This window comes from Schistocerca serialis, chromosome 5 (genome assembly GCF_023864345.2).
Source record: "Schistocerca serialis cubense isolate TAMUIC-IGC-003099 chromosome 5, iqSchSeri2.2, whole genome shotgun sequence".
Lineage (NCBI taxonomy): Eukaryota > Metazoa > Arthropoda > Insecta > Orthoptera > Acrididae > Schistocerca > Schistocerca serialis.
The window spans coordinates 479318015-479334947 of record NC_064642.1 but is presented as its reverse complement, the minus strand read 5'-3'; the positions used below and the strand labels follow the sequence as shown (position 1 = coordinate 479334947).

Here is a 16933-nt window from a genome sequence, read left to right as displayed (position 1 = left end):
ACACAGCCACGCATTTTATGTCTCTTCGTGAATGTATATATGATAGTAATTACAAACTATGGACTCTCGGCTGAAATGTAAGGTCACAATAAAATGATTATGATTATGGAAATGTGTATACATTTAATAATGGGGAGGATGTGTACTCCAGTAGGTGAATGAGACAGAGAAGAGCCGGTACATTACGTCAACCTCCCCCCATCTCCCCCCCCCCCCCCTCCCAAATCATCTGTGAGTAGAGTGGCAGAAAACAAACGTTATGATAGTGAGCCCACACTATTAAGAAAAAAATCGAGTTACGATACAGATGGCACAGAATTCTGTAAAAAATAATTTGATGTTCTTCGTGGAAAGTATTCTTCCTTGCAAATGAAAAGCTATATCTGATGAAGAGTTTGTCAGCGAACCCGGTTACCCGGCCAGTTCGGAGCAATACGCTCTCCCCCTATACCTCCTTTACTACGAAAGGCGTTATTGTGTCGCTGAGGAATAGGAGTGTGGCGTGAGCAAGCGGAGGGGGATATTGGGTGGAGTAGAGGGGGCGGGAGAGGACATGCAACATTTCACTGCAGTATGGGTGTTTAGTAGATGAAGTTAAATGGCGAGCAAATCGGAGGTTCCATTATCGTTCACCTCCGCTCATCTACAGTGCTGTGACAGCAGAGAAAGAGGGAACTGCTGAGACATCATTCGATAAAAGAAAAACAATTATGTTGAAGTTCATATCGGTACGTGACTTCTTCTTGCGAAACTGCTTCGTCGGAAAATATTATTACATTTGAGGAGTTGACACGCAATTCCGAACATATCCACAGTTGAAAAAGAGGACAATTTAACAAATGGAATGGCGCACATAGGATAAGGAGAATCCAAATCTATCACGTAATTTTAAAGAATTCGAACGTGGTCCATGATAAAGACCTAAGAAAAGACAGGGCTCAAAGCAAACACAAACCTGTCAACATATACACTTCATGCAAATAAGAACTAGTCCATTACTGGCGTTAGGAGACGCTGATTCCTGTCACGTGATTTACATTCCAGTCACGGCCAAATTTTTCAGCGAAAAGTGATTGTTAGCATCAGTTTGTGCTTGTATATTCATTCCTAATAATACTGTATAGTGCTAATGTAAATAATTAAGTGGACACCGTTCCCTGCTGACCGCGTTTTTGGTATAGAGAAATTTATTACGAAAAAGGACAACAATTGTAGTAAAAGAGGAATATAATGAGGTCTGCTAGAGAGTGGGTAAAGTAAGAAACCTTGGTGAAGATTGGAGAGCGATAGAGGTGTAATCCCTATCTAACTGTTGAATTCTTCTCCGATTATGAGCCGAGTGGTGGCATCGTCTTGTCGCAACGTTTTAATGAGTTTCGTACCCATCATATTCTGGTGACTTCGCCAGAAGACGAAACTCATTGAAACATTGCGACAAGACGACGCCACCACTCGACTGATAACCCGAAAACAATTCATCGGTGGAATAAGCCGAGAAAGACTGAAATCACGCCTATTTAACTGCTTACCAAATTTAGATCACATAAGTGAAACGAATCGAATTTTCACATACACGTACGAAGCTATGGAAAACAGTTATATTGATTCTATTGATATGGAGGCAACTACATTCTACAGGCTGAAGTAATTCTCAGCCATCTAATGTCAGATGGCAAGCAGAAAGATGTTGATGGTTTCCTGTTGCCTATTTTAGGAGAAAACTGGCGAAGTCAAGAGGACTTAACTTGATACACATCAGTTATTGACGGTATACGCATGTCGTTCAACAGAGAGGTAAAGGAAATTGGTTGTGATTGATTAGGGGATGATTCTGGTTTAATTATTTACATGTAACACTTACCTCAAGGAATCTTTCTAATTATAGGTAATGCCATAGTTGCATCATAGTACTGGACAATATCTTAGATAATTGTGAAGCAACAATAAAATCAGAATTCTCGGTAATGCACTGAAAAGGAATGTCAACTTACAGTTGCCCATTTATAATTTCTTCCGTGATATGGCATACAGAATCGTTACAAATATATAATACGATATATTATAGCAAGTGTTATACAATAAGACGTAAGGTATTTTGAAAAAAGATACAAGATTCCTGCTTTTGAAAATCATTCAAACCCAAACATGTCCTAATAGTTCGTGCAAATGAGAGCGTGTCCATATTTAAATGCAATGATAATTAAATCAAAACCCTACGCTGCCGACAGGCGTTGATATACATCAACGGGGACAGTTGAAAATGTGTGCCCCGATCGAGACTCGAACCCGGGATCTCCTGCTTACAAGGCAAACGATCTATCCATCTTTTTTTTTTTGGCACTTTGTTTGGTATTGTTCGTTGTATTTGGTGGCAGCGGACGTCACGTGACATCCGGTGTAGTTCGTTGTTGATCCTTTCACTCAGATTTTTATTACAGACACCAGCCAGCTCTCTGACCGAACGCGCTGAGCTACCGTGCCGGCTGTCCGCTGAGCCACCGAGGGCACAGAGGATAGTGCAACTGCAGGGACTTATCCCTTGCACGCTCCTCGTGAGACCCACATTCCCAACTTAATGTCCACACACTACATTCGAAGTGCCCCTGACCGTTACATTCATTACTCGCGGCAGACAATCTTACCGTGTCCCGTAAGATTTTGGGCAATACATGTGCATCCGCACAGAAAAAGAAGGTCAATGTCAGGTTAGCCTTAACTGTATATGTACTTTTTAAAGAAGTATTTTCATTGTAGATTTGATTTGCTGATATAAACTGTCTTTTGGCAGATAGTAAAGGCGTCTGCATTGTAATATGACATTTTTATTCATATGTATGCCTGAAATAAGTTTTCATCTTGACCGTGAATAATTGCATTTAGTGGACATTTTCGGTTTTGCATGTCACGTCTTCATTTGTAGGTGGAAAGTAATCTAATCAAAAGTATCCGGACACATGTCAGTGGAGATTAATAAGTGGTGAGTCCATTCTCCACCTTTATGATGGTGGGGATACTTTCCATGAAGCGTCTTACTGTTCGTCGCGGAATGACAGCCAGTTCATCCAGAGAAGGCAGTAATGCTGGACGCTGGGATCTACAGCGAAGTCCACGCTTCGACTCATCTCAGATGTGTTCCGCTGCGTTCAGATCAGGAGTCTGGGCAGGCCAGTCCATTTCGAGAACGTTATTGTCGACAAGAATTGCGAGACAGATGCAGCTTTATGACAGGTTGTATTGTCATCCAAATACAATCATCGTCTCCGCATTGTTCCTCTGCTGTACGCAGCACACAATGCTGTAAAATATGTTACTTTAAATCCGTCTTGATTGCAAATTTTTTTTATTATTCATATGACCGGTTTCGGTTCATTCAGAACCATCTTCAGATCTGTAAAAATAATTATACTAATTTACTATTTCACGAAAGCAAATCTTTTTCATCCTATCTAATCAACATCAAATGTACCAGAACGTACCTGATATTTAAGTTACAGGAGTAACCCGTCCAATTCAGCAACTTTCACATGCTACGTCACATAAAATTGGTTGGCAGACTGCACGTCATTTATATTAATTATAACACTATTACCGACAGGTGGCGTCTGGTACATTTGTTACATTCCATTTGCACACACTGTATTCAGTAGATCTTTTTTATATTAAAAATATTTAATTAAAATATGTAGATGTCAAAGCTAAAATCTGTACTTGTCAGGATTAAAAATAGTAAACTAGTATAATTATTTTTTACAGATCTGAAGATGGTTCTGAATGAACCGAAACCGGTCATATGAATAATAAAAAAAATTTGCAATCAAGACGGATTTAAAGTAACATTATAAAATCACTGATTGCTGTTATCCCATAAGACATTATGTCTGTTTTGCTGTAAAATATATTCGTATCGTTCCACAATTAGCGTTTTCTTAAGCGTAATAACGGAAACCCATCATAACCAACGAGAAATATCCCCCCAGCTCCTCCGCAAGTCACTGTTGGTACTACACGTGATGGCAAGTAACGGACTCCAGGCATTTGCCGCAGGGTATAGCCTGATTCTTCCCTCAAATATTTGGTTTGCAGTAATACTACCTCCAGATGGGGCCGCTCGTTCCACCACCCTAGACGCCGCTTAGCAGTGACTCCAGAAACGTGTGGCTTGCGCGAAGTTGCTCGCACATTGCAACCCATTGTCTTTGATACCTACGCACAGACACTGTGCTAGCTGGTGGTACTCTGGAACCAACGAGTGATTCCTTCCGATGATTTCAACCACCATCCACCATACTCGATGGCCCCCGCCCGTAAGTAAATGAGGTCTACTTGGTCTTGCTTTTGCTGTGGTTGTTGCTTCGCTTTTCCACTTCACAGTCACATCCATAACAGGCGGTTTTGGCAGCTTTAGAAGAACTGAAATGTCCCTGATAGATTTATTATTCATGTGACACCCAGTGACGAGTCAACGTTCGAAGTCACTCACCTCTCGTAAGCGAGCCCTTCTACTGTTGGTGGCAGTATATTTGTACTGCCGGGCTCCTTCGCATTACATCTGCTGACCAATAATGCATTTTGGAAGAGTGGAATACCAAAAAGTGGCTCTATTTATCTTCTTTGTGCGGTCCTGCTACGCGGGTTGAGGAACGTCGTATCTCCACAATCATTTAAAACGAAGCTACGAAGATTGTATCAATTACGAGGGGTCAAAAAGAGGAAATCGTAAAGTATGACATGTAAACCGTGTGCATGCAATTTTGTAAAGGTAAGGGTGCGGAAACATATGAGACGTCTAACAGGGCGGAGCGTATAAATCTATTTGTACATATGTAATCCAAAAATAGCAATTTCGTAGTTCTAACAAGAAATTAAATACTGAAAATTAATTACGACTTCTTTTCGTAACGTTCTTATGGTGGTCTGAATTTGCACCACTTGCAAAGTTTGTAGTTACAACTCGACCTTATTGTTGATTAGTCGTGTCATCTATTATAGGTGACTTACAATGGAAACTACTAAAACAAAATCCTTTCCTTTGTCACTTAATTGCTGCACAAATTTTGGGTATTACTACCAAGGAAACGGTGTTCAGGATGAACATACTTCCCGTGCTCTAAGAGAGATAAACAAAACGTAAATCGCCAGGGGGAACAAATACAAAGCCATATTTGCAGTTATTTTCTTAAATCAAGTTGCCAAATTCTAAAATAAATTTTTCATTGAAAGAGTCATTACGAATTCCGTGGTAACGAACAGCTGTCCCCATAATTCTTAGTGATCAGATTAAGAAAAGAAGGACAATGGAAAAGAAGCTATGTATATTTGTAAACTCGACTAGACTCTTAAAACTGTGATACAGAGCACTTTTACAAACAATCTTCTACTACGAAAATATCTTTCGTTCACTGGGATGATTTTCACGGAAATATATTGCAACCAATATAATTTATTTTTGCCAAGGTTACAATACTAGGGTAAAAAATTTTCCATTCCATTGTCGTATGGTGATACAGCAACCGTTTTGAATTACGTCAGAATAAACAGTCTTCTTTATAAAAGACTGTTTTTACTCTGAAACAGTACGAAGGCTTGGTGAAATTCAACGGTATTTCAGTGCCTGTGTACACTAAATTCTCATAAAATGTTTAGATCCTTAAATGAAATGATAAGCAAACAGCAGACAGACTCCTACTGGAGAATGTAAAACAAGCCACCTTTTTTTGTATGCGGAAGTTTATTTCCTAATTTATGCAGAGCCGGCACGAGAGCGTGGATGTCGGCGAATGAGGTACAGCCATCTTCCTAGCTCCGTCATCTGATTCACTCGTAGAGGGCAAGGCAGCCTTCAGAAAACTAGGGCAGGAAATTTAATACGTAGGAAACTGGGCGGCCACAGTGTTAAGTTAAACAAGTAAAATATGTGACGATGCTCCTTGAAACTTAACGTTTCAGTTGGCTGTACTCTTTTTAGCTGGCGATCTTAGTAATGTAAACTGTATACCCGTTTCATAGGCAATAAAACAGATGCACCTCCGATGAAACTTTTACAGTTATGTCAGCACGTGTTTGTGTTGTTCTAGTGACCGTTGTGGCACTGTTGCAACTGTCCATCAGGTTACTATATAGTCCATCTCTCCTTTGTGTTGATAATGGCTCGTGTGAACGAATGGCTCTTAGAACTAGTTAAACCTAACTAACCTAAGGACGTCACAAACATCCATGCCCGAGGCAGGATTCGAACCTGCGACCGTAGCGGTCTTGCGGTTCCAGACTGCAGCGCCTTTAACCGCACGGCCACTTCGGCCGGCGCTCGTGTGAACGACTAACTTTGTATATTGGTAGCAATGAAATGCGCCACTAGGCAAAAAACAAACTGAATTAATTCCTTGCGGAAGTCCGCTTGTCAATACCAATACGCTCCCAGCATAAACCATACAAACAGCTTTTTAAACAATCATATTGAAGTTGCCCAGTATAAAACTATGCTACGGAGAGGGACGATATAAACACCTATGTAGGTGTATTGTTCCAGTGTTAATAAAAATATTCTGTTCTGACCTGATTTGAAAGATGAACTGCATTTAAGTATTTGATAAAATTTAATTTCATTTTAGTTTTTCAAGGAAGAGATATCTCAATATTACGAGCAAAGATTGTAGCACTGAAACAGGCAAGAGCTTTGAAATTTATTCCCCGTTAAATTTAAGCTGCAATCTGTCTGGCTTTAATGTAATGAATTTCAGCTATTTGATAAAACTGTTTGAAACTATTTACTGGGGACTGATGACCGTAGATGTTAAGTCCCATAGTGCTCAGAGCCATTTGAACCATTTTTGAACTATTTACTGTATTGGTATTGTTGGGTAAACACCGTAAATGATTAATATTTCGAATCTTTACGTAATGGATGCCTGTGAGCCATTACGACAAACGAAAGACAGATGGCCAAAAGAATCTCTTCACGAAATGTCTTATACTGTTAGGCTATTAATTGACATGGAGGGCTAAGAAAAAAACAAATACACAATTACATTTAATACGTATACTATAAAGTAACACTCACATACCTGAGCTGCACAGAAAATACATCTGTAACCGTTCGCTTCCAGAACATAACTGTAACGCATTCTTCTTTACATCACAGACACAGAATTATGGTCCGGCCATCCTGATTTAGGTTTTCCGTGATTTCCCTAAATCGCTTCAGGCAAATGCTGGGATGGTACCTTTGAAAGGGCACGGACTACTTCCTTCCCCATCCTTCCCTAATACAATGAGGCCGATGACCTCGCTGTTTGGCCTCTTCCCAAAACAACCCAACCCAACAGAATTATGTCAAGGACGTTCTAAGATATGGAGTCTGTGTAGTATCACAACAGGTAGGTGACACATAACTACATACGACTTTTTCATGGACAATTTAACTAAATTCAGCGTCCTTCCGTCCATTAAAGTTTCAAATTTATATACATCGTTGGAAATCGCCAAATTTTTTAAGATTAAGACGCAGGTTTTCTTTCTCTTTCTTTGTTAGACATGTTTCATGTGACACACTTTCAAAAGAATTTTTCCAAGCGATCGTACATTAGCTATTAACTACTAATAATTAACTGGTAAATATATACTAATAAATACACTTCCCAGATTAATGCACTTGTAACAGTAGCCGAAACATTGGATTATACACTGCCCGTCCAGTGTTCCGAGGCTGATTTTACTCCTGGCGGATAAGCAACATCAGCGCAGTAACTACAATGGCAGGGTGAACTGAAATGTGTAAAGGACAGATGTGCACTCAACGAGTCGGTTTTAAGCAGGCAGTATTAAGTACTGAACGTGCCGCTGAAGAATGTCACTGCTCCTGTGTCACAAAGCCCGATGAAAACGTCTCTAAGTCAAGTGTTCAGCACATTCTCCAGAGTGTTTGGAAGAAACGAAAAAGTGTGTAAAGTTTGTCGCGGGTGACGATACTTAGTGTTGCTGACATGAATCTACCACAAAAGGACAAAGTGCAGAAATACACATGAAGGGTTGGGGTTGTTTGGGGGAAGAGACCAAACTGCGAGGTCATCGGTCTCGGGAAGGACGGGGAAGGAAGCCGGCAGTGCTCTTTCAGAGGAACCATCGCGGCATTTGCCTGGAGCGATTTAGGGAAATCACGGAAAACCTAAATCAGGATGGCCGGACGCGGGATTGAACCGTCGTCCTCCCGAATGCGAGTCCAGTGTGCTAACCACTGCGCCACCTCGCTCGGTTTCACATGAAGGGTCAATGCTTTGACGTCATAGTGGATATTCAAGACGTGACGCGTGAGTTGAACAGCATCCGAGAGAACGACTTTTCTAACAGTTTCACATGGCTTATGAACGATTGGCGCGTTCTACGCAGGAGAGGGAGACTATGTAGAACATTTGAAGCGTGAAATCCTTCACCTTAAATTTTCTCTACTTTTTATTAATACAATCCTCAAAATTATTGGACTCACGAATTATTACAGAACATACATGGCGCAGTGGCATTAATGTGATCCCACATATCTGCAACGTCAACGTGCAATAACCACTTACAGACGGCAGGTGGCAGCACTAGGAGTGGTGGGTATATAAAGCGTGTCGGGATATGCGGAAAACAGTGAAGTCGTGATGCTGAAATGGAGTGATTTTTCAGACACCTAAAAGGGTATGATCATTGGCTTTAGCGCCATTGGTGGAAGCATTTCCGAAACGAGTAAGTTTGTAAATAGTTTGCGTGCAGCCGTAGTTGGCGTATACAGTGCATGGCAAGGTGGCGCCATCCAAAACCGGCGCCGATGCAACTGTGGTGCACACCATATCTGACAGGGTACCGAGCGAGGTGGCGCAGTGGTTAGCACACTGGACCCGCATTCGGGAGAACGACAGTTCAATCCCGCGTCCGGCCATCCTGATTTAGGTTTTCCGTGATTTCCCTAAATCGCTCAGGAAAATGCCCGGATGGTTCCTTTGAAAGGGCACGGCCGACTTCCTTCCCCGTCCTTCCCTAATCCGATGAGACCGATGACCTCGCAGTTTGGTCTCTTACCCCAAACAACCCAACCCCCTCCGACAGGGATGAACGGTGGCTGGGGAGAAGTGTAGGAGCGAATGGACAGGCAACTGTTAAAGAACCGACTGCTCAGATGCATGGGGCTGCCGACAGTGTCACCTCAAAAACCATTTAGCGAACGTTGCTGCGTTTGGGGTTCCGCGACAGGCGCCCGTTCGTGCACCCATGCTGACTAATGTTTATTTGCGACGACGGCTGGAATTTGCAAGCCAGTATCACAACAGGAGTTATACTGAATGGTGACAGGTGGCCGCCGGCTAGGGTGGCCGAGCGGTTCTAGGCGCTACAGTCTGGAACCGGGCGACCGCTACGATCGCAGGTTCGACTCCTGCCTCGGGCATGGATGTGTGTGATGTCCTTAGGTTAGTTAGGTTTAAGTAGTTCTAACTTCTAGGGGACTGATGACCTCAGATGTTAAGTCCCATAGTGCTCAGAGCCATTTGAATTTGAGGGGAGGTGGCCTTTTCAGCTGAATCAAATTTTATGCTCCATTAGACAGAAGGCCGTTGGCGTGTACGGTGTGAAACGTGTGAAAGCAAACCCAAAGCCGAAGGAAGGAGCGTTATGGTCTAGGGCATTTTTTTGTGGCATTCCTTGGGTTAATCTCATAATTCTCGAAGGTACCATCGGTCAGTACAAGTAAACGTCTACCCTTGGGGACCAGTTTGTGTTTAGTCACCACGATGGCCTCTACTAGCAGGACAATGTAACATGTCAAACAGTTCGCAGTGTACGTGGTTCGAATAGCACTAGGGTGAGTTTACCGTAACCCTCTGCCACCCAGTCATCCGAATTTAAACCCAACAGAGACGCTGTGGGACCACCTCGATAGACTCGTTCGTGCCATGAGCTCTCAACCGAACAACCTAGCGCAGCTGGCCACACCACTGGAGTTGACATGGCTCCACATCTCTTTCGGTACGTTCCAGAACCTCTCTGTCTCTCTACCTGCGCGTCTAGGAGCGGTCCAAGCTGCAAAAGATGGTTAGTTAGGCATCTGACAGGTGGCCACGATAATGTGACTCGACAGTGTACAACATAACAACAGGGTCATATACCCGGAAGTAATTTCTTGAAAATGACAACGCCTGTGGAAGGCTATGCATGCACAAAGTAAGCTCATTTTCAAGATCCAATGGTCTAACAAATAATAATAAATTTCCCTTCCTTGGTATTCTGTGTTTCCTTCTGGGCTCTTCTTCCGCAGAATAAAATTGAATCGAATGAATGTCGAAGAAATATGTATGTAAATAGAATTAGTACAGTTTTATACGATTTTGAACAGCTTACTCCAGTGTAGTGCCGTGCGGTTAAAGGCGCTGCAGTATGGAACCGCAAGACCGCTACGGTCGCAGGTTCGAATCCTGCCTCGGGCATGGGTGTTTGTGATGTCCTTAGGTTAGTTAGGTTTAACTAGTTCTAAGTTCTAGGGGACTAATGACCTCAGCAGTTGAGTCCCATAGTGCTCAGAGCCATTTGAACCATTTTTCCAGTGTATTGCGTCAGAGAATTTGGATTACATGCTCCCATCGCCATGAAATTGAAACTCACAATCCGTATTTATACCATACGAGCTATATTTTTCACTATCACAATTAATGGCCTAACATTCTCTGTATTTATATGACATTTATTTCAATACTTACATAACGTAAGTGAGACATCTGCTAAATTTATAGTATTTAATGCAGCTATAATTCCATCTACTAAGTCTACAACTTTGCTTTCACCCTTTTTTTCTCGAAGTTCGGGGCTTTATCGTGAAAAGCTTACAAAAAATTATGATTAGTAGTATTGCGAATCCCTGGCAACTACATTATCTCATCTTGTGGATAGCATACAAATCCCATGGTGGAAGAACTGGGCGTCTTTTGTGGGGATCCATGAATCGTTTCAATTTTGAATTTGATCGGAAGTGCTGGTAAGCCATATTGTAAGCCATTGATCGAAAAAGGTGGTAGACAGAGAGAGCAACGTATGGGGAATACGGCCGGAGGGATCGGATTTCTCATTTCAACGTTTCCATGTATATTTTGACGGGCTTTGCGACATGGGGTCCAGCACTGACCTGCTGCAAAATTACCTTCACGTGTCTATCGCTGTATTGTGGCTGTTTGTGTTTTAATGCTGGGCTCCAAAGCATCAATTGCTTTCGATAGCGATGTCCTGTGGCTGTCCTCGTCTGTTTCAGTAGCTACGAAAACGTTCTGTCTTTCGCCGTTATGCCGGTCTTCGACATCAAAATCACCGTTCTTATGGCGTTGAAAACATTCTCTGCACGTTCATCTAGTAATAGTTCCCTCACCATTGGTCTTACTCAGCATTTTAAGAGCCACAGTCGCAGATTTCTTCATGTTAAAGTAAAAAATTAAAACTTCCAGCAAATGCCGAGAGATTTGAACACGCATCTCCCGCGTCGCAGTCCGACACCGTACCACAAAACCAAGATGCGGTGGCACTAATAACTTGCTCGATGTTGCATATTTTGAGCTTGGAACGTTGACTGGCACTACTTTGCTTCTTTTTCAGTGTTCAGTACACCGTCTTCTTGTTTCCATGCATGATCTTTGTTGAGTTTCCTACGGGTTGTCCACTGCACCATTTTTTCACTAATTACCACTAAGTCTGTTAGGGGTGCGATGGGGAGTTTCCGTTCTCATAAACAGTTTGAAAAGTTTGTAATTGTGTTGCAGATTACAGTGTGCTGTGTTGCATCGTGTTCTATCATTAATACTGTCCCATGTTCATGGCCATCTCTTGTTTGGTTTTTGGAAACCAAACGAAGAATACGTTTGGAAACATCATCTCTGGCGGGCCGCTTGAATTGGCGAGCGCAACGACCTGATGGGATACCTTCAAAGCTAATTAACTCGGAAATTCTTTTCTTAACAACGATTTCTCAGTGCCATCTAACCTGCAGCACCCTTACATGTTTTTCAGGCTGTTTCTAACGGCCTTGTATGTGTACTAAATACGCTGTCGGAAATTAAGTGGCTAATTTATCCTTACTGGACATAACGGTAAAGATCGTCATCATCGCAAAATACAGCCCTAATTGCAGATAACGCATATCCGTAATACTAACTCATATTAAGTGACAAACGCTTATGGTAACGGAATGCTTGCCTAACTAGTAGTCTGAATGCGTCTTTCTCTTTTGGAGCGAAACTGAACGTCGGTTTTTCATAGCAGAGCAAAATAGCTTCTTCGCACCATATCCTGGATAAATAAAGATCCCGCTCCTTGGAGAGAACATGACGTATCTTCCGCAAGTAGTCGCGACAAACGACCGGAAGAATCTAACAAGCTCCTCCTAAAGGTATCTCACACGAGGAAATTTCAGCCTCCACCGTAGAGACGTTCATGACGAGACTTTTCTTGGATAATGCACCGAAGCTATATTTCAGTATTAAAAGAACACGCAGATGCGTGAACTGTCATCAGTATACCATACGATATGTCTGCCACCAATTGTGCTGTAGGAACTGTCGATGATCTGCAACGCACAGGTGTTAGCACTTCTAGTCCTCCACATTTTTATTTTCAGTCTGCATATTGTCTTAAAAAGTTACAAAATGTTTATGTTTACCGAACTGTCAAAGAACGTGTAAGTAAATCTGAATTTCTACAAAAAATTATTAGCGCAAAGTGTTGCCGAATCTGCGGGGTCTCTATGTTCTCTTATCCATTAACAGCGTAGTGAGCTGATGCTCTAGCGCCGACTATCAGCAAAATATTCCCTAACGGCGAATGCTAATCATTAGGACGTAGAAAAAAGAGGTTTGGATATTTGTGTATATTTTACAGTATTCCTTTGTATCCTTAATAAAAAAGACTCGGATTCATAATCATGTTACAATATTCACTGAATTTACTGATTTGTAGCACCCGGATAGTACATCCTGTAACGCAGTAGCTTTTCCTACCTTTATGTACCAGTAAAATAACACTAACTCATCCTATTTTATGTCGGGAACTGCACTTCATACTTTGATTCATAGGAAAGCCCTTCATTTACATCTTCATTTGTCCTATAACGTGTTGGGATCGACGGTTGTGACGTTGCACTGCATGCTGCAAAGATACCTTTGACATGGTCTGAGGATGTCTACTCTTCGGTGATATTGAAACTACATTGAATGGATGCTTTCTGAACGCCTGATGAAGGGTTCAGCAGTGTAGTATGACAAAATAACTGATAATTTCTTGCAAGTTCACTGCGTAGTATAAATAAATACCCAAGGCAGACTTATAATCACAATTTTAGCATCGATTAGCTACAGATACGTAATTCTGCAGTCATAGCTTTATCAGTCAACCTATATCATTTCATCATCCTGGATGATAAATAATTGCTCATGCTGAATTGTTCTGTCGTACATATTGTCACGGGAAACGTATTCGCAGTTACGAATATGAACAACTATTGGCTGTATATTGGAGTGATGACAAAGAACATTTGTGCCAGATCTGGACTCGAACACAGATTTCCCGTGTTACACGAGCGGTCGCCCTGACCGCTTCATTCCGTGAACGAATCACGCCCAGACCCAAACGACCATATGTCGTTCTCAATGCGTCACAACCTGCACTCGTACATACGGCATATTTCCGTCCAGGAAGGACATATTTTTGAGAGTCGAGGGCCCGGTATTGGCGAATAAGTACGAAGTAGCAGTACCTATGTAATTAAGAACTATGATTCAGTGAGCCTCCACATACTCATGCGTGTCCGAAGGAACACTACACCGTACTTCTTAATAACACAGGCACTGCCATGTTGTATACACATTTTTGAAATGATGGTCGAAGTAGAGAGGATATAAAATGTAGACTGGCAACGGCAAGGAAAGCGTTTCCGAAGAAGAGAAATTTGTTAACATCGAGTATAGATTTAAGTGTCAGGACGTTGATTCTTAAAGTATTTGTATGGAGTGTAGCCATGTATGGAAGCGAAACGTGGACGATAAATAGTTTAGACAAGAAGAGAATAGAAGATTTCGAAATGTGGTGCTACAGAAGAATGCTGAAGATTAGGTGGGTAGATCACATAACTAATGAGGAGGTACTGAACAGAATTGGAGAGTAGAGAAATTTGTGGCACAACTTGACTAGAAGAAGGGATCGGTTAGTAGGGCATATTATGAGACCAATTTAGTATTGGAGGGCAGCGTGGAGGGTAAAAATCATAGAGGGAGGCCAAAAGATGGATACACTAAACAGTTTCAGAAGGATGTAGGTTGCAGTGGGTACTGGGCGATGAAGAAGCTTGCACGGGATAGATTAGCATGGAGAGCTGCATCAAACCAGTCTCTGGACTGAAGACCACAACAACGACAACAACATTGTTGAAATGATACCTCTGTTTATCCTGATGTATTATTATCAAGATTTCCTACTGGCGATCGAATATTATTGTAAAACATGTCATTTGATATTACATCCCATTAAGTGATATCAACAATGCAATTGTGCAACGGTACAGTTGTCAGAAGATGTGACGTGAAGGTAAATGGATCAATGGATTTCAAAATGCGAAAATGATCGGTGTCTCATCCACAAGGTCATTGAATTCCATATTCATTGTCCCACATAACTGAAACACTGCTGCCAGTGTGTCACTGTTCACGCCCGCAGTTCAATTGTGTCGTTGAGCAAGGATTTGGAAATAAGTAATTGTCTGCTTCTCCTGACCACAAAATCTGATGCCTGAATTTTGTGAGAAATTACACATTATTTTGTATAGAGTATATTAATAACGACTAAAACAGGGGCTACTATCATTCGATAGTTATTTTTAACCTCATACCCCATTTCACGCATATTTTCCAGCATGAGTTGTGAGCCTCAACATTCTAAACTCATATATGGCAATACAGTCGTAATATAGTCTGGGCAGTTTCAGAAAGATTAATCCGTTGTCTCAAGACGATGTCTCCTACATGAATGAAAAAAAAGCATGGGATGACTTTTAACTTGCCCATAGGGCCACTAAGTTTACGTTTTTTTAAGAACCATTTAGTTTTGTTCAGTAACTTCTTTTACATGCATGTATGTATACCGATAACATCATGACCACATGCGTTATAGCCTGTTGGTTCACATTTAAAATGAAATACAGCAGCGTTTCTGGGTGGGATGGATTCGACAAGTCCTAAGTATGTTTCCGGAAGTACACGTAAGTCGATGTTTTCCAACAGGTCACGCAGATCTTGTAAATTTGGGGTTTGTGGCTTGTGGGGGCGCAGCTGACAGTCAGTAGGGCCCCAGATGTGTATCACTGGTTTCGGATCAGATGAATCTTGTGCCCATCAATATGTGTTTTATTATCATGCTCCTCAAGAAGAAGTTAAACTTTTCTGTCGTTGCAATACAGACAGTTATACTCCAGGTAGCTGCCTCCTTGTCGGAGAAGACATCAAGATTGCTAGATGCAAGATGTCTGAAATAATATTCACGTAGTCCTCAGCTGTCAGAGTGCCTCGGTTAGGAGCACAGTTCCCATGGATGCCCAGGAGAGTATCTCCCGTACCGCAATACCGCCCCCTAAGCAGGCCTGCGTCTGATGTGGAGCATGTTTCGAGCATCCTGTATGACGGCGAGTCGGGACACGACCATTGATCTGATGTAACAAAAAACTTCGTTCGTCCGACCATGCAACACGTTTCCATTCATACACCGTCCAGACTCGATGATCCCGTGCCCACTACAGTCGTAATTGACGACGGTGTTGATTCAACATAGAAACTCACTGGAGTCATCTGGTGCAGAGTCACATTTTCAAAACTGTGCGCTGGACGATACGCGCTGGAACACCTGTGGCAGGGCCAGCGTTGTACTCTGTCGTGACATCTGCCACAGAACGCAGCTTTACAGACCAAGCGAACGTCCGACCAAGGCATTCTGAGGCGGAGCATCGCCGTCCAATACTTAGTTTCCCACTGTCCTTCAACTATGTTCCACAGATGCTCATGACAGTAAGATGTGAACAGTCGACCAGCTTCGTTGGGCCATAATAATCTTTCCTTTGACAAAGTCGCTTATGTCAGCGACTTTCCCTTTTTGTAGGCTGTGCCGTTGGTAAAATGAATTTATTCGTCTCTATTACGCTTATGTTCTTTCGCCTTAACTCTACCAGATGGCATGCGATCCTGCAGTGGGCAACGGTCACAATCTTTTGACTTCTCTGTACTTGACTGACACTACAGGGGAAAGTACAACGGGTTGAGGGAATGTAAACCAGGCAGCCAAGTCATTATAATGGTATAGGGGGCTACCTCGACAAGTCACGCGATCTCGAGCATATATTCGATTTGGTTTCTAGAAGGCAGATTAATGTCAGCTTGTGCTCCATTGTGACGACACCACGTAGTCAACGTATCTCCTCTAATAATCCCTACAGTATTTCTGAGCTGAAAAATGTGTAGCAGTCACCTGAGAATCGAGATGGAGGCGTGTAACTCCGATTTAGGTAACTGTCTACAATATCAGCCCATAAATTTATTGTAAACATTTCTTGATAAATTTCGTAACTGGCAGTACTAATTGAGGTCACGTGATATGGGGAACCATAAAACACCACGAACTTGAGTGTTTCTCAAATTCATCAACACCATGAACTCGAGAGTGTTTGAGTGATGTGTTGGTTTGATGGAGGCACACATCATTAGCGGCATGCTGTTAAGTGCACAAACGCATAGCCGGCCGCGGTGGTCTCGCGGTTCTAGGCGCGCAGTCCGGAACCGTGCGACTGCTACGGTCGCAGGTTCGAATCCTGCCTCGGGCATGGATGTGTGTGATGTCCTTAGGTTAGTTAGATTTAAGTAGTTCTAAGTTCTAGGGGACTGATGACCAC

The 16933-nt window shown here is 42.2% G+C and overlaps 1 protein-coding gene across 1 annotated transcript in view; it reads left to right on the top strand.

Annotated features, from left to right (window-relative positions):
- Positions 1-16933, top strand: part of LOC126481086 (lachesin-like) — a 539555-nt gene that overhangs the window by 489494 nt on the left and 33128 nt on the right. The gene's annotated exons all lie outside the window — the stretch shown is intronic.